Source organism: Rhinolophus hipposideros (assembly GCF_964194185.1).
Source record: "Rhinolophus hipposideros genome assembly, chromosome: 13".
Lineage (NCBI taxonomy): Eukaryota > Metazoa > Chordata > Mammalia > Chiroptera > Rhinolophidae > Rhinolophus > Rhinolophus hipposideros.
This window is the reverse complement of record NC_138059.1, coordinates 39,997,374-40,016,891: the sequence shown is the minus strand read 5'-3', so window position 1 is coordinate 40,016,891 and position 19,518 is coordinate 39,997,374. Positions and strand designations below refer to the sequence as shown.

Below are 19,518 nucleotides of genomic sequence, written 5' to 3'. Positions count from 1 at the left end.
GTTTACACATGCCCCTAAATCAAAGGGGTGTGTTTACACATGCCCTTAAATCAAAGAAATGTATTGCTAAATGCCAGAGAACTAGGCACCTTAGGGGGAGAAAGAGAGATAAGAGAAGGGAGAGAGGGAGGCAATTCTACCCATAGAAATAAAGGCCTTCATGCAATGTAAGGTAAAGCTGCTTCCTTCTCTTGGATCAGCCTGCTCCATGTCTTATAGTGTGCTTTCTTTTACTAATAATTTTCTGTCTGTTTTATTCTGTACAAAATTCTGTCTCTTGATTGAATTCATTCCTTGAAGATGAAAAGCTGAGGTTCAACATCATTTCCCAGTAACAGGATTGTTGAAGGTCTTGTTATTGTTGTTTGTCATATTTTTGTTTGTAGCTCATTGATAGCATTTCCCAAGTGAAGTCTCAAGGTTCACAATCATTAATGTGTGAAGCCCCAGGAAGCTGAAAGGGCATATTGAGGTCATGTGATCTACTTATTATCTAATGATTTTAGAACTAATTGTAATTATAGGGCAATGCTCATAGCTGTTTCCAATCAGCCTTGTGCATGTATCTCAATGAAGTGCCTTTTGAACTTATCCACTGAAGTATTCCTAATGACAGAGGAATCTGTCTCACTGCTGGTAATACATGCAAACCTTGTCTTTTTGTTTTATTGTACTTCACAGATGTTTTTTACAAGTTGAAGGCAAGACCCTCAACCAGAAAAAAGATTATGACTCACTTCGTCCCAACACACCAACACATCCTCGGGAGCACACAGAGGTGACTGAGGTGAAGATGAGGAAGGGTTAGGTGAAGGGGAAAGAGAATCCCAGACCCACCCTCTAAAAGCCATCTTCTCAGAGACCCTCAAAACCCTCCAAACTGTTAAATCAGACCAAGCATCAGGGTATAATGAAGGCTGCAGAAGTAATAGAGACATACTTGCCAATGTCAAAACAAATCTGTTAATAGGAAAGTTTGTGGCAACATTCCGTAGCTCATCTCTGTGAGGAAACTGGTTTTCTATTTAGAGAAAATGGAGCTGTTGTTCTTAAGCTGAAAGATGCCTATTGTGTGGGTAATTACAAGGAGGCCTGGCTGACCTGGCAATGAGGTAGTGTAGCTAAATACCTGAAGGCAAGGAGAGTGACTGAAATGAAAGCAGAGGCCCCATCTGCCAGGCTGTAATGATTGTGCTATTTGGAAGCAAAAAGGTTTGTCTGGAGCAGCTGGTTTTTCTCCAAGTGACCTTTTAGCATTTCTGCTTTTGCCATCTGACAGATGCGTCAACTCAATAATTTCAAAAACCCCTAAGTAAATAACCAATTGTGAGCAAAAATGACCCAAAGTGATGATAAAATGGTTGCACATGGCACATTATGAAGCATAATATCAAGTGAGAGAACCAGGAACATTAACAGAAAGGAAATACATTTTAGTCTTTATTTTTGACTAAATGACTTTCCTACCCACACATCAGTTGTTTTTGAGGGAGGGAAGGAAAGGGAAAAGTGGATTGAATGCAAGTGCTTTGTGGAGCTTTACCCTTGGAGGACTTGACTTAGCTAGGTGCAGGACTCAGGCAGTATCTGGGGGCTCAAAGTGGACTCCCATGCTCTCCCCCTTTTGCAGCTGGGAAGAAGGACTGAAGGTCAGCACTAAACTTGCAATGTGAATGATTGGGGGACTGTGGAGAGGCAACTGAAATCAGATCAGATCTGATGGTGATTAAAGTCTTGCAAAGAGTTTTCACAGGCAATGCAGGTAGTGTTGGGCTGTTTTGATCTGGGAACTAGAAGAGCAGGAGTTCAGAAACCAAGGCTGAAAGGGTCCAATGCAGCAGGGGCTGAGCTTCAGGGAATACAAATTCCCCATGCATAGAAATCTGATTTATTCAACATATTCATATTTTTCTCCAGGCTTTCTAAACCCTTAACTGCTCTGCTAGGACGCCATGAAACTAAGGTGAGGTGAGCTGTGATCAGCTGCTAAGCACTCCAGAACCACTCTGTCAATGGAAGAGGCTTCTGGAATCACATTTTATAGGATATGGATGTTCAAGTACTCTTTCAATTGTTCTACATTGAAAGTGTTAGAGATTCTCTCCAACCCCACCCCTCATTTTTTAAATGAGTTACATAAATCTAGATTAAACTAAATATTATACATCAAAGACAAATCTTCCATAATTTTATGCCAATCTTTCCAGAAACAAACCATTATTATAAGAGAATGCACAGCATTTCCTTGAATAATGTTGTTTCATTTAACATCATTTCATTATAATGTTGATGAGCTGCTATAGGAACTTAACTCTTGTTTATATCAATTAGCCTATGGTAAAATTGGTTTTGTTATACTTGGCTTCATGTAAAGTTACAGAACCTATCAATGACATTAAGTGAGAACTTACTGTACTAAACACAAGCAGTGATGTGCTGAAGCCAGTTAATACCAGCTCATGAAAGTCAATGTCAAACTTTCAGGAATTTTGCAAACTGATGTTTAAATTGTTGGTATCTTGATATTGGTCATAGTAGTAGCATTCACACCATGAAATCAGCAAACACTATACATCAGGGCTTTTTCCCCCTAGAGAGTTGGTTGTTTACACATTTACCAGCAGACCACTGACACAGTGAAGCTGAGCATTAGAAAATACTTCCATTTGGCCATGAGATCTAGCTCCTTCTCTTTTTTTTCCAAATTCATATTTCAGATCCTACACTCAATTAATAACAAAGCTGAGTGTGATCAAAACATAAGTATTGATCATTTGAAAAACGTTTGAGAAATATTTAAAGATCGTGGTTATGTTCTCTTTAAAATGTGTTGCCTATACTTTAAAGTTAAAATGTCTCAAAATACCACAGAAAATTCTCCCTAACTTTAGTCTGACTGCTCCTCAAAACTTCTGTTCAGTTTTGGCTGATCTGTTTCATAAAATATCCAGAATACTCTATACTCATTCCTGACATCCAGCCTTTGCTCATTTATGTATTCTCTGTACAAACCGTATGTCCCTGTCCTTATACCAAACTAATCTAAGCATTCTTCAAAGTCCAGTTTAAACCTAGCTGCCCCAACTTTTCTCTCATAACCCTACCCCACAATTTGTTTCCTTTGAACTATAACTTCTGTGGTATTTTTTTTCATCTACCTCTCCTTTTGTCTCTTAATCATATGATACACTACCTTGCATTTTTACTTTGCGTTTTTTTTTTTCACTGATATGTGGTATATAAACCAAAAACAACAAAAGAACAAGACAAACAAATGAGAAACAAAAACTCATAGACACAGACAATAGTTTAGTGGTTACCAGAGGGTAAGTGGGAGGTGGGAAGGGAAGATGAGAGTAAGGGAGATCAAATATATGGTGATGGAAGGAGAACTGATTCTGGGTGGTGAACACACAATGGGATTTATAGATGATGTAATACAGAATTGTACACCTGAAATCTATGTAATTTTACTAACAAATATCACCCCAATACTTTGCGTTTTTCATGAAAATGTCTACTCCAATAAAGTGTTACCTCTAACACAGCAATGACTTTATATCACATAAGATAATATATGTCTTCCTCAGCCCCTGGCACAGCACTATCTAAACACATAGTAAGTGCTTAAGACCGTGATTTTTTTTTTAATTAATTTTATTGGGGTGACAATTGTTAGTAAATTTACATAGATTTCAGGTGTACAATTCTGTATTACATCGTCTATAAATCCCATTGTGTGATCACCACCCAGAGTCAGTTCTCCTTCCATCACCATATATTTGACCCCCTTACCCTCATCACCCACCCCCCACCCCCTTACCCTCTGGTAACCACTGAATTATTGTCTGTGTCTATGAGTTTTTGTTTCTCATTTGTTTGTCTTGTTCTTTTTGGTTTATATACCACATATCAGTGAAATCACAGGGTTCTCTGCTTTTTCTGTCTGACTTATTTCACTTAGCATTATTCTCTCGAGATCCATCCATGTTGTCACAAATGCTCCTATATCATCTTTCCTTAACGCCGAATAGTATTCCATTGTGTATATGTACCACAACTTCTTTATCCATTCATCTATCGAAGGACATTTTGGTTGTTTCCATGTCTTGGCCACCGTAAACAAAGCTGCAATGAACATTGGCGTACACGTGTCTCTATAGAGAAATGCTTTTATATTTTTGGGGTAGATACCCAGGAGAGCGATTGCTGGGTCGTATGGTAATTCTATTCGTAATTTCCTTTTTTTTTTTTTTTTTAATTAATTTTATTGGGGTGACAATTGTTAGTAAATTTACATAGATTTCAGGTGTACAATTCTGTATTATATCGTCTATAAATCCCATTGTGTGTTCACCACCCAGAGTCAGTTCTCCTTCCATCACCATATATTTGATCCCCTTTACCCTCATCACCCACCCCTCACCCCCTTACCCTCTGGTAACCACTAAATTATTGTCTGTGTCTATGAGTTTTTGTTTCTCATTTGTTTGTCTTGTTCTTTTTGGTTTATATACCATATATCAGTGAAATCATAGGGTTCTCTGCTTTTTCTGTCTGACTTGTTTCACTTAGCATTATTCTCTCGAGATCCATCCATGTTGTCACAAATGCTCCTATATCATCTTTCCTTAACGCCGAATAGTATTCCATTGTGTATATGTACCACAACTTCTTTATCCATTCATCTATCGAAGGACATTTTGGTTGTTTCCATGTCTTGGCCACCGTAAACAAAGCTGCAATGAACATTGGAGTACACGTGTCTCTATAGAGAAATGCTTTTATATTTTTGGGGTAGATACCCAGGAGAGCGATTGCTGGGTCATATGGTAATTCTATTCGTAATTTCTTGAGGAACCTCCACACTGCTTTCCATAGCGGCTGCACCAGTCTGCATTCCCACCAACAGTGTATGAGAGTTCCTTTTTCTCCACAGCCTCTCCAACACTTGTTACTATTTGTTTTGTTGATGAAAGCCTTTCTGACTGGGGTGAGGTGATATCTCATTGTGGTTTTCATTTGCATTTCTCTGATGATTAGCGATGTTGAGCATTTTTTCATATGTCTATTTGCCATTTGTATATCCTCTTTGGAGAAATGTCTCTTCAGGTCTTCTGTCCATTTTTCAATTGGGTTGTTTGTTTTTTTGTTGTTGAGTTTCATGAGTTCCTTGTATATTTTGGATATTAGCCCCTTATCAGAGGAACTGTTTGCGAAAATCTTCTCCCATTCAGTTGGTTGCCTCATTATTTTGTCAATAGTTTCTTTTGCTGTGCAGAAGCTTTTCAGTTTCATATAATCCCATTTGTTTATTTTAGTTTTTACTTCCATTGCCTTTGGAGTCAAATTCATAATGCTCTTTGAACCCAAGGTCCATAAGTTTAGTACCTATGTTTTCTTCAATGCAGTTTATTGTGTCAGGTCTTATGCTTAAGTCTTTGATCCATTTTGAATTAATTTTGGTACATGGTGACAGATAGCAGTCCAGTTTCATTCTTTTGCACGTAGCTATCCAATTCTGCCAGCACCATTTATTGAAGAGGCTGTCTTTCCTCCATTGTATGTTTTTAGCTTCTTTGTCAAAAATTATCTGTCCATATTTATGTGGTTTTATTTCTGGGTTCTCAATTCTATTCCATTGGTCTATATGTCTGTTTTTCCGCCAATACCAAGCTGTTTTGATTATTGTAGCCCTGTAGTACAAGGAAAAATCAGGGAGTGTGATACCTCCAGTATTGTTCTTTTTTTTTAATATTGCTTTGGCTATTCGGGGTCTTTTGTGGTTCCAAACAAATCTGATGATTTTTTGTTCTATTTCTTAAAAAAATGCCATTGGGATTTTAATGGGGATTGCATTAAATCTGTATATGGCTTTGGGTAATATGGCCATTTTAACTATGTTGATTCTTCCAATCCATGAGCACGGAATGTCTTTCCATTTCTTTGTGTCTTCTTCAATTTCTTTCAAAAATGTCTTATAGTTTTCAGCATATAGGTCCTTCACATCCTTGGTTAAGTTTATTCCTAGGTATTTTATTCTTTTTGCTGCAATTGCAAAAGGAATTGTTTTTTCTATCTCTTTTTCTGAGATTTCATTGTTGGTTTATAGGAAAGCAATGGACTTTTGTACGTTGATTTTGTAGCCAGCAACTTTACTGTATTCATTGATTGTTTCTAATAGCTTTTTGGTGGAGTCTTTAGGGTTTTCTATATGTAGCATCATGTCATCTGCAAAGAGTGACAATTTAACTTCTTCATTCCCAATTTGGATGCCTTTTATTTCTTTCTCTTGCCTGATAGCTCTGGCGAGGACTTCCAACACTATGTTGAAAAGCAGAGGTGATAGGGGACAACCTTGTCGTGTTCCTGAACGTAGAGCAAAGGGCTTCAGCTTTTCACCATTAATTATGAGATTAGCTGAGGGCTTGTCGTATATGGCCTTTATTGTGTTGAGGTATTTTCCTTCTATACCAATTTTAGTAAGTGTTTTAATCATAAATGGATGTTGTATCTTATCAAATGCTTTTTCTGCATCAATTGATAGAATCATATGATTTTTGTCCTTTATTTTGTTTATGTGATGTATCACATTGATGGATTTGCGAATGTTGAACCATCCTTGTGCCCCGGGGATGAACCCCACTTAAGACCGTGATTTTTAACTCTCTGAATATGGACACTTCAAGGGAGCTTTTACTAGATGCTTCCCCCTAGACCTTAGCCCTCTGAGATCATGATTGTGTTGTATTATTGTGTTTTAAAATTTCAAAATAGTTACAAATCCACATAATTTATTGGTATTGTGTCTAGAATCCCTGAGTGATTCTAACATACAACTATGGTTGAGAACTATGACTTAAAAGATAGATGGATGGATGGATGGATGGATGGATATAAAATTAAATCATACAAAATAATTATCAGCACCTTTTTTTTTCCACCAAAGCTTTCAAACAGCTAACTGAAATATAACACTATGGTCTTTAACATGCTCTACTTGACCAAGAATTTTTTTAAGAACAGAATAAATCATACTTTGTAGCAAGACCTCCATCTATTGCAGTGTCTGCAACCAAGCAGGTCTTGCATACACATGTAAGATTGCTGTTTCCTGTCTATCCACTTATATTCCTTCTCCCTGACCAATCTGGCTGATGAAATCTTCAAGATCTCATTTTAGATGAGACCAAACTAAGAATGTTGTTGTTAAAACTATGCTTTTAATAATAAGATAAAGAAAGGGATAGATTAATTGCTTGATGAAGATGATAAAAGAAAGAAAGCAGAAAAATTCTCTTCTGGTTTGCCTCCAGTTTTCCTCCATGAAGAGAATCATATTTAGGTTGCAATAGAGGGAACACAAATCTTGGTAGGAGAGATAGTAAGAGAATGTCTAGGAGCTTTAAAATGTATTCAAGTCCAGATGCATTACATCTAAGACAATTAAAATAATTTGCAGCTGTTATCACAGCTGCTAGTGTCCTGAGGGGGGGGGGGCAGGGGGAGGAGTCAGAGGGAATGGGAAAATTGCCAGATGATCAGAGCTAAGCAAATGCCTCAGATTTCAAAAAGGGGGTTTTGTAATCTAAAGTGAGATGAGTTTGACTTTCATACCCAGCAACATTCTAAAGTGTGTTTTTTGCTAGGTAATTTGTATGCACTTTGTAAGGAGAGAGGTGATCATCAAAGGCCAGAATGAAGTCGCCCAAAATAATTCAGTACAAACTACTTATATGGTTATTACTGTGTTTCCCCAAAAATAAGACCTAGCTGGACAATCAGCTCTAATGCATTTTTGGAGCAAAAATTAATATAAGACCTGGTATTGTATTATATTATATTATTATATTATATACCCGGTCTTATTTTACTATAATATCACACTGGGTCTTATAATATAAGGTAATATAATGTAATGTAATGTAATATAATATAATACCTGGTCTTATATTAATTTTTGCTCCAAAAGATGCATTAGAGCTCATTGTCTGGTTAGGTCGTATTTTCAGGGAAACATGGTGTATTAGAAGGAGAGTAAATAGAGAGAATATCACATGGAAAGCTCATTTAAATACATATCAGAATTGATTCAAAAAAATTATTGAGTTTCTACTATGCACTGGATATCACATAGGTCTTGGGGATAAAATGCCCAATAAGACATAGTTATTTCAGTCTACATGGAGAGATAGAAAAGAAAACAAGGTCAGTCTTAATGGGGTTAAACATGGGTGTAATGGAGAAGATGAAAGGAAGCTCTTAGATGAGGGAAAATAGTCTAAGAGATTGGCATCTTATGCTCAGAAGGACAAAAAGAAATAAGCAAGGCCAAAAGAGCTTGGGTTAGAGACCAAGAACATGCCACATTGATGAAAATACAAGGTGAAAGACTTCAAGAAGATAGAGAGCATGATGGATTAGGGAGCTGCAAGTAGTTCAGGAAGACTGGAACACTGAATTCAAAGTGGAAGTGAAAAATTAAGAGAAAAAGGTAGAAAAACAGGCAAAAGTCAGATCTGAAAACCATGTTAAGGAGTTTCAACATTATTTTGAGAGTATGCAGAATGTTTTAAAAATATTAGGCCATAAAATTCACATTGATTTCATCAAGACATGTGACAATCTCTCATAATATTATTGTGTATACAATGGAGAGCTATGGACTGGATAGTAATGAAGTAGGTGGGTTTGAAACTCTTTGGAAAATTGTCCTATAAAATGCCAATGCATAAGATTGTTGGCAAGTAGAAATATCTTTGTTAGTATTTTTCTATATCTTTTCCTTGGTTCTATTTTACTCAATGACTATATCAAGAACTAGGGTAAAATCTTTTTACAGATGACACAATGCTGGGAAGAAGGCAAATGTATTATTGTTCGGCACTATCAAGATTTGGGAAGCTCTCAACAAGATAGGATGACAGGCTTAAGCCAGCAAGATAAAATTTTAAACTACATTTATGTTTTCAAAATAATCCATTGTAGAAGGTAGTCTTTACTTTATAGCTCTTCGTGTGAAAATATAAATTATAAAGTCAAAAACTTATATTGGAGAGTCCTGTGACCCCGTTGCTAGAAGAAACTGTTGGTGATATCATTGTGTTTGGATCAACATGTGCAATGGCTCTGCTAAACACCACCAGCTCATATTTGGAAAACTATATCCAGTTCTAGATCCTGATACCCAATATCAAGGTATTTAAAAACATGGAAGTGAATCTAGATGATTTAAAACATGGCAGAAAGATATATGTAAGATAAGATAGAGGCCCTTTAATTTTTAAAAGTGTAATTTCAGAGGATTAAAATAGGACCACTGAGTAAAATCTCTATATAAGGAAGACATTTTTGGAAAAATAATTGGGGGTGTTGGTAGGATTGTATGACACTGTGTGGGAAGGAATTTAGAATTTGAAACTGGATGAGTGGCCTTAAAGGTTGTTATCTTCCTATAACCGGAAACGTTTGCACCATCTCTCAGAGATGTTCACTCAAAGATGTCTAGTAATAAACCCTATTTTACTTGAAATGTTCACTCAGTTTGTTGGGGATATTTGAAAGGGAAATTTTAAATTGAAAGAAAGGTTGGACTCTTCCCACTGAAATTCTGTTAACAATCCATCATAACCTTGCCTACCTCTATGTCACTGACGGACTAAGGGGAAAAAAATTAACCCCATGCCAGTTTTGCCACTTTAGATTCATCCTTGTTTTCTTTAATTCAGTAGTTATACTACAGTTTGAGGAATTGACTCCCCCTTCTATTGAACATTCTTTTCAAGAGAACCAAACATTTCTTCATCATTTTTCATATTTTCTTAAAATTCAAACACTTACATTATCACAGACGTTATGGTATAAATGAGCAAGGATAACAGAGCTTTTTGGATGAGTTTCTCCTAAGGAAATCTCACATAGGACCCAGTAGTCCCTTTTTGTCCATTTTAGTCATGAACCATGAGCAGCCATCTCTCACAGGACCCATGCCACTATGTTCTAAACTTTTTGAGAAATGAGTCTAAAATTGGTTCTCCATTCACCTCTGACCTATCACAAATTCGAGCCCCCCCCCCGACTTGTATCTCGCATACATTTGTCAGGGCCACCCATTTCCTATAACTCCACCCCCACTATTTCAAACTATACCTGTGCCACCTCTATAATCTGTTGTCTCCAGAGTCCTCTTTATTTGAAAATTTTTTAGTGCTCAAGGCTACTGACAAATTTTACTTTGGGCTCTGAGGATGATCTTCCCAAACATACCTATGACCTTGGAATTTCATTGTGATACAGACTACAATCTTCAAACACTATTTAAAAAAAAATAACAGCAACGACAAAAATACAAGTTTATTTAAACAACAAGATGCTTGACTTGAAGGAAAACTAAGATTCATTTCTTTTAGAGTAATTTTTCCCTACTTAAAGACATGTGACAGCCATTTACAAAAAAAGTTATAAAACTGCCCTTGGTTTTACAGTGATAAATGAAAAACGTTAAAATTCTCTAATCAAACAAGGTATGCGAGAACTTTTATGTTGTTCTTTTTTCTTATTAAACAGTGAGAGCAGTATAACTTACTGGAATACAAAGATAGGAAGAGCTGAATGAGCATGCCACTAATGGACAAAGGGGATATTTTCACAGAACCAGTTTTCTTCCCCATTCCATCTCCATCTAATGCGGATCAAGACATGCCATTGGCTATTTAATAAACAAAATGCAAATGCTTGTGCACATACATCACTGACTTTATGTACAATAAAGAAATGGGGAAGGGGAAAATGAAAGAATACTGCAGTAGTCAGGATTTGGTGGAACCAAATTGCAGTTTTCTAATTGAAATGTCTTCTTGGGCTGGAGGAACAGTTTTGGAGTAAAGTAGTAGGTTCCCTTTTAAGTAGACACCTGTCTGCTGTGGAATACATCACTTGTATCTTCATTCTCCATTTACAACTGTGAAGGTTTATCTGTTTTATTGATTGGCTGCTAGTCAAATTGGAATCTGATCTGCCTCATTGACAAATGCTGTCATTCACAATAGGCTTTCATTAGTTTACTAAGAGGTGTATGCCTCTTAATTATATACTGCACCACAGAACCATCCTGCCCCATCACCTGCCCCTTCACCATTAATATTATCATTTTTCTGAGCCTTAACTCCTTCCCTGGGCTTTTTGTCAGCCATGGTGAGCGCTGGAGTCTCCTCAACTGCCACTTCACAAAAGGGGTACCAAGCCCTCAGCTAACCAGCCCACAAGCACCACCAGGAACCTTCAATCACTATTTTTAAAGAGCTTCATTCCATAACCTCAGTCCAACCTTCAGCCCTTGTCTTTCTCCTTTTATTTCCTTGTTTGACCTCCATGTTCTTCCAAGAAAGTTTACAGAATAATCCTGCATCTCATCTACCCACAGCCATGTTCTGTTATTGTATTGTTGTAGTAAAATCCCCAAACTGGCCAGAGCACAGTTCACAACACACTGTTGTTTCCATCATTGTAACATTCTTAAACACTTAATTCTCCTTGAACTCTTAATTTACAACCCCTGCAAACACACACACACACACACACACACACACACACACACACACACACACAAAACATTGCAACTTAATTGAAGAAAAATTAGGTTCTTTTTTTTTGATTCAAGTTTATTGGGGTGACAATTGTTAGTAAAATTACATAGATTTCAGGTGTACAATTCTGTAATACATTATCTGTATCTCATATTGTGTGTTCACCACCCAGAGTCAGCTCTTTTTCCATCACCATATATTATATCCCATTTATTCTATTTTAGAGCCCCCCTTCCCCCTTACTTTCTGGTAACCCCTAAACTATTGTCTATGTCTATGAGTTTTTGTTCCTTCATTTGCTTGTCTTGTTCATTTGTTGTTTTAAGTTTTATATATTACACATCAGTGAAATCATATGGTTCTCTACATTTTCTGTCTGACTTATTTTGCTTAGCATTATAATCTCAAGATCCATCCATGTTGTCAAAATTGGTACTATTTCATCATTTCTTACCGCCAAAAACTATTCCATTGTGTATATATACCACAACATCTTTATCCATTCTTCTATCGAAGGGCATTTTGGTTGTTTTCATGTCTTGGCCACCATACATAAAGCTGGAATGAACATTAGAGCACACATGTCTTTATGGATAAATGTTTGCAGATTTTTGGGTAGATACCCAGGAGAGGGATTGCTGGGTTATATGGTAATTCTATTTGTATTTTTTTCTTTTTTTATTTTTCTTTTTTTTTAATTTATTAGTTTCAGGTGTACAAGACAAGGTAATATTTAGACGTTCATCATTTATATCCCTCACACTGTGAACCCCCCTCCCCCCATCCACTATCCCTCCGACCTCACACAGAGCCATCACATTATATATATATAAAATTATAGTTGGCATTCATTAATGTTTAGCTTCTGGTGTACAATGCCATGATCAGGCATCCACAGTATCCCTGAGGTGGTCTCCCAAATAGGACGCATGTCCATCGGATACCCAACAAAATCTTTACAACATTATTGAATACGTTCCCCAAATTAATTTTCAAAAAACCCTGAGGCCATCTTGTGGTTACCAGCTGCTTCCAAATCCTTCCACCTTTCCCCTTATTCCCAACCCCCCGCCCCGCCCATCTAACAACTCTCGGTTTTTTCTTTGTGTCCCCAAAACTGTTTCTGATTAGTTCATTCACATATTCTTTTCTTTAGATTCCACAGATAAGTGAGATCATACGGTACTTTTTCTCTTTCTGACTTATTTCACTTAACATAATGTTCTCTAGATCCATCCATGTTGTTGCAAATGTAAGATTTCTTTCTTCTTTATGGCTGCCTAATACACCATTGTATAAATGTACCACAGCTTCTTAATCCAGTCATCTACCGATGGGCATTTCGTTTGTTTCCATATCTTGGCTATTGTGTAAAGTGCTGCAATAAACATAGGACTGCATACAGATTTTTGAATTGGAGTTTTGGAATTCTCCGGGTAGATGCCTAGGAGTGGAATTACTGGATCATAGGTTAGTTCCATTTTCAGATTCCTGAGATACCTCCATACTGTTTTCCATAGTGGCTGCACTAATCTGCAATCCCACCAACAGTGCACTAGCGTTCCCTTTTCTCCACATCCACGCCAGCATTTGTGGTTTGTTGATTTATTGATGATAGCCATTTTGACTGGAGTGAGGTGGTATCTCATTGTGGTTTTTATTTGCATTTCTCTGATGGTTAGTGAGGTTAAGCATTTCTTTATATGTCTTCTTGCCTTCTGTATGTCCTTTTTAGAAAAATGTCTCCTCAAGTTCTTTGCCCATTTTTTAATTGGGTTGTTTTTTTTTTTTTGGAGTTGAGTTGAGTAAGTTTTTTATAGATTTGTGATATTAATCCCTTATCAGATATATCATTGGCAAATATCTTTTCCCATTCAGTAGGATCCCTTTTTGTTTTGTTGATGGTTTCCTTTGCTGTGAAAAAACTTTTTAGTTTGATGTAATCCCACATGTTTATTTTTTCTTTTACTTCCCTTGTGCGAGGGGATATATCAGTGAAAATCTTACTCCTGGTAATGTCCATGAAGTTTCTTCCTATATTTTCTTCTAGGTATTTTATGGTTTCAGATCTTACATTTAAGTGTTTAAGCCATTTTGAATTTATTTTTGTATATGGTGTGAGGAGGTGGTCCAGCTTCATTTTCTTGCATGTGTCTGTCCAGGTTTCCCAACAGCACTTACTGAACAGACTGTCTTTACCCCGTCGTACATTCTTGCTTCCATTGTCGTAGATTAAATGGCCATATAGGCATGGATTTACTTCTGGACTCTCTATTCTGTTCCATTGATCTATGTGTCTGTTTTTATGCCAGTACCATGCTGTTTTGATTACTGTAGCCTTGTAGTATAGTTTGAAGTCAGGTATCGTTATACCTCCCACTTTGTTCTTATTTCTCAAGATTGCTGAGGCTATCCGGGGTCTTTTATGGTCCCATATAAATTTTAGGATTATATGTTCTATTTCTGTGAAAAAAGTCGTTGGTAGTTTGATAGGAATTGCGTTGAACATGTATATTGCCTTAGGAACTCTCTGCACTTCCTGGGCTTGTATGTTGGTTTCTTCATCAGGTTAGGGAAGTTTTTGGACATTATTACCTCAAATATGTTCTCAATCCCTTGCTTCCTCTCTTCGTTTTCTAGTATTCCTATGATGCGCATGTTGTTGCGCTTGATGTTATCCCAGAGGTCTCTTAACCCATCTTCATTGTTTTTTATTCTTTTGCCTTTCTGTAGTTCAGTTTGAGTGATCTCTGCTAACTTGTCTTCTAAGTCGCTGATTCGATCCTCTGCTTCATCTAACCTGCTGGTCATTCCTTCAAGTGAGTTTTTAATTTCGGTAATTGTGTTCTTTAGTTCTAGCTGGTTGTTCGTTAAGATTTCTACATCCTTTTTTAGTTCTAACTGGTTGTTCTTTATGATTTCTATATCCTTCTTTATGTCTTCTCTAAGCTCCTTAAACATTCTTATCACCAGTGTTCTGAACTCTGTCTCTGACAGGTTGGTTACCTCTGCTTCATTTGGTTCCAGTTGTGGAGGTTTCTTCTGCTCTTTTATTTGGGACATGTTTCTTTGTCTCCCCATTCTGATTGACTCTCTGTGTTTGCTTTGATGTATTAGGAAGATCCCCTAGAGCTCTTAGTTTTTGCTGGGTTATCTTATGTATTATGTGTCCTTTATATTTGACTTGGACTACTTCGTTCTTTTCCTCTGCATGTGCTCCACAGGTGGCTCGTGTGTTTTGTATATTGTCCTGTTCAAGAAGAACTTTAATTGCTTTTTGCTTGTGAGTAGATGGGTTTAACTCCTAGGCCGTCTAGTTGTGAAACTTGGCTCTGCCCACCACAGGGTGTTCTGCTGGGTGAGGGTTGGCCACTAAATTGAGGTTTGGCCTCTATGGGCTCTTGTGCCTTCAGTGAATTCCCTCTGGATGTGTGACTTGTAGGTCAAACCCAGTAGTACTCTGGTTTGGTCCAGAGTTAGCTTCTGGATACTTTGAATCTAGTGCCTCTTAAGCTGGGCCCTGTTAGGGCAGTTTCAGCACAAATCAAGTTACCAAGTACAACAGCAACAACAAAGAAAACAAATCAAGTACATTCACATGTAAAATACAACCGACAATCCCCACTCAACATAGGCAAAGATATAGGAGAAATAACGACAGAACAAAGCAAATCACAACAAGCAGAAAAAAGAAAAAAAAACACCAAGCAAAGCAAAACAGAAAACAGCACCAGTCTTGGCTTAAGCCCACCAAGTAATCTCCAGGTTGTCCTCCACTGTGCCATAGAGTTCCCTGCCTATTGCGCAGGCAGCGCTGGTCACCTGGTGCCCAGAGTGAATTTGGGAGTGTAGATTTAAATGCGAGGGGCTGAGGGGTCTGGATGACAGTTTTCAGAGAGACCGTGCAATTTCTGTCCTTTCCTGCACAAATGCACGCTGAGAGTAGCTCCACCAGCCCTGTGCCCAGTACTCCTGAGTCTTAGGGCCCTTTTTCCGTGGGTGTGTGGGAGGGGGTGGGCGGGAGATCTCTAAGCTGCTGAAACCCAGGAGCTGCATCTGTCGCTTACTGCTGAACTCAGGGAGTGTTTCCGTGGTTGCCCTTGCCCTGCCCCAGGCCAGCCAGAGAGGGTAGGGCTGGGGATGGCGGGGTCTTCTCTCTCCCAGGGCAACCACGTCATACTCCTCCCGTAGGCCCGAAAAGGTGGTGGCTTGGGGTGTGGGAGTCTCCTCTCTCCTCGTCCAGCGAAAATCCCCTCCTCCCAGCCTCTTCCAAAGGTCAGAGCTGGCTGCTAATCTTCCCAGCGCCTGAGCACAGACGCCCCTCTGTAATCTGACACTACTCCTCAGTTCAGGGGTCAGTTTAAGTCTCTGGAAGGGCGGGAAGAGGATTCGAAAAGTGGGGTGAGGGGCACAGGTGTGGCATCTGAATTCTTTGTCTGACCTAGGGCCCACGAGCTTCCCGCCCGAGCGGGAGCGATCAGCTGTGGGATGCAGGGAAAGAGCCCGCCTCTTGGACCCTGTGCTCTCTGCTGCACCCTGGGCTCCCATGGGACTCTAGAGCCCTGGGTGCTGCCTGCCGCTGCTGCTGTGGGCACGCTGCAGGTCCGCGGTTCTACCGTGGGGGGTGGGGAGAGCGTGGCCCGTTTCATCTTGCCCTCCTCTCTTCTCCACCGCTCGCCCAACTAGCGCACCCCAAAGCAAACCTTCCACGAGTCTGTGCTCCTTCCTGGGCGCCACTGCGGCAGTTGCTGGCCAGCCTCGGCTCTGTCGTGGCGGGTGGGGGGGGTGGGAGCGCGCTTCCACTTTGCTGTCCTGCCTCTTCCCCTGCTCCAATCAGCACGCACCTTCAGGTAATTCCTCCACGAGTCTCCCCGCTGTTCTGTGTGATCAGCAAAGGACTCCTCAGTGTTCTATATCTCCCTGTGTCTTTAGAGCTGCGGTTTACCACCGCTGCCGCAGCCGCCGGCGGCCTGATTCCACCACGAGACCGTGCGTTTCCACTCCGCTCCCTTCCTTCTTTCTCTGCTCGCTCCATTTGCGCAACTTCAAGTAAATCCTTCCACAAGTCTCTTAGGAGTCTCTTAGCTGTTCTGCATGATGAGCAAAGAGTTGTTTGATGGGTTATATGTCCCGTTTGTAATAAGATCCGGAGGAGAACTCAGAAAATGTGCCCCGCTGCCGCCATTCCTATGACGTCCTGCAGTATTTGTTCTTTATTGACCATTCCCTTCTTTTTTCTTTTTTGCCTTAACCTTTAAGATTTTCCTCATGAATAACTGATTCTTTTTGAGTTTATTTGTCTCTATCCAACAGTCACTTAAATATTGATCTTTACCAAGATTTGACTCTCAGCACTTTACTTATGTCATTCCTCACAGTCTCCTTTGCGTAGTTTTATTCACACACAAACTTTAATCTTTAGAGTATATGACATATGACCTCTGGGTTCACATCTCTACTTGCATATGCTATAAGTTTATGACTTCAAGCTGACTTCAAATGATGAGTACTAACCTCATCATTTTCCTTTTCCCCAACCCATCAAATACATTAAGAGAAAAAGTCCTTTTCGAAATCTAAATAGTCTGGTTTTCTTACTTGGCTTTACCTTCCTGCCACCACTTTGATTCTGACAATGGATGACTAAGATACAAAATAATAGAATATTAAGAACATTTAGCAAATAGAGACTATAAACTCTATTCTCAAAAAGTGATCATAAACCATGTTAGTGTTTCTTCAGATTTCTACCATTTTTTAAGAAATGAAATTAAAAGGATAGCTGTAATCACATGCAGTTGCCAGGCCATAATTGCATTTTTTTAACAAGTAAAAACTTGGACTCCAAATTGGAACAGACACACAGAACTCTGGAAATTCATATGTTAATTTAGAAAGGGATTTTTTGAACAAGTCTTGCACACTGAAGCTTACTAAATTCCTCCTTTTATCTTGGCAGTTTACGTGACAAAACGATATAGCTGCTTTGTTTCAAAAACAAAAAACCTTTAAAAAATCTCCTAATGCTTTTTTCTGTAAACAAGATGTGAATTTCTTATCTAAGATAATCTTCTTCTTATGAGTGACGCTAAAATCTTCACTGATAATGTCAGCATATTTTTTTTTCTGTTATGAATCCTCAGATGGAGGCTGCCACCAAGAAAATGAAGTCATAGATAGGAAATTCCAGACCAAAACTGCATATGCCAAAATATCACGTGCTACAGCATATGGACAGAACATAAGCTACACCTGGTGGGTGTGAGTGCTATTTCAGAGTCTAAAAACACAGAAATCAATACTTATTTTAGCAACCTATCTACCTAACATTCTTTCTTTATGTGAAATCTTATAATAGTAAACTTATAATTACATTTCTTATTTTCATTTTTTCCAAGAACACTATTGGCCTCTACTGTATGAGAACTACAGTGCATCCATCTCCATTAGTGTTAGCACACTTGTTTTATAAAATCATATTACAAATGTGGATCAGTGATCACTGAGTCATGTAATTTATCAAGACAATACCCAGATGCACTGTTTGACATTCATTTTTCAGGGACACAATCTACTGCTATAAACAACTCTGCAATGCCTACCATTCTTCACAAGCAAAGGCCATTTACAACTTATGAGGTGAGGTGGGGAATCAATATCCAGGGTTCCACTATCAAACATTTAAAGTCCCAGTGTTTTATAAGATAATATATCAATGAAGCACTTATATACTCATAGCACTTATATATATGCCAGTCTCATAATAACTCCATAGAAAAAGTGTTTGAGAACTGTGAGAAGTCTGAAATTGTATGCTATTTGCATAAGAAAACCTGCCACAGTTCTATGGATGCTGGTAGAAGACGCCAGTCTCCTGGGTCTTCTGGAGACAAAGGACTCATAGCTGTAACAGAATCTGAGTATCAGCATTTTCTTGCACGAGTTTCCCAGCTCCAATTCTCACAACTATAGCAAAGAATGCCCTGTGACACCTGCACATGCAGTGAGAAGTATTACTGGAGAGGAACTCTGAACTAGGGAAATTCAGATCTATTATACCGGATATAAGCATGACTGCTCCTTGCTTCTGAGGGCAACAATATCTCTGTCATCCAGGATTGGTCACTACACAAACATCTTTGAAAAGACATTCCAGAACAAAAGGGCAGTTAGTGCCTCTCTTCGTAAGACCTGTCAAAATGCATGGACAAATGAAGAACGGTCTCCCAAATTTAGGTACCATACTTTTCCTCATTTTATACATGAAGAAACGATGTCTTTAAAAAAAAGAATTCCAGTGACTGTTCAAATATTGTACTCCAGCCAACTGTAATCCAAGTGTCTGGTCTTCGAGTAGAATCAGAGTACATTTTCTTCCAAGAGCATTATGTGAAGTAGGCTACATTATGTGAAGTATTGCAACCTCCAATACTCTCTAACCCTCTTTCTGTTTTATTTTTCCTCAAAAGCAGTTATCAATAGCTAACATGCTCTGTATGTTACTTATTAATCTTGTTTACTAACTGTCTATTTCACTATAGTGCAAGCTTCATGAGGATAAGGATTTTTTGTCATTGTTTTTTAACTGCTGTATCCCCAATGTAAATATTTGGTTAGTAAATGGATATGATATTTTGAACTATTTCTGCCACTTTAGCTGTTAACCTTTGGCTTTTATAAATATCAAGAATTATTGGTTTCCTAAATTAAATTTTACATAAACCTCTAGGAGACTGGCCACATAGAATTGGTTCTTCTACAATAAATATCTGATTTCAATGATTTGATTAAAATATATTATCACAAAACAGCGTGTGTGCTAATGCCTACTAATACTAGCTAAAATATTTCCTAAGGTAACCTATCCCTAAATCCTGAGACAAGACACTTCCTATATTAATGAATTCCATTGCATTGTAATTTTCCTCTTGTT

The 19,518-nt window shown here is 38.3% G+C and overlaps 1 pseudogene across 1 annotated transcript; it reads right to left on the bottom strand.

Moving 5' to 3' along the window:
* Nucleotides 1–10,808: 10,808 nt before the first annotated feature.
* Nucleotides 10,809–11,192, bottom strand: LOC308506548 (small ubiquitin-related modifier 2-like; annotated as a pseudogene). The gene has a single exon. The product of its transcript is annotated as a small ubiquitin-related modifier 2-like (transcript).
* Nucleotides 11,193–19,518: the final 8,326 nt, after the last annotated feature.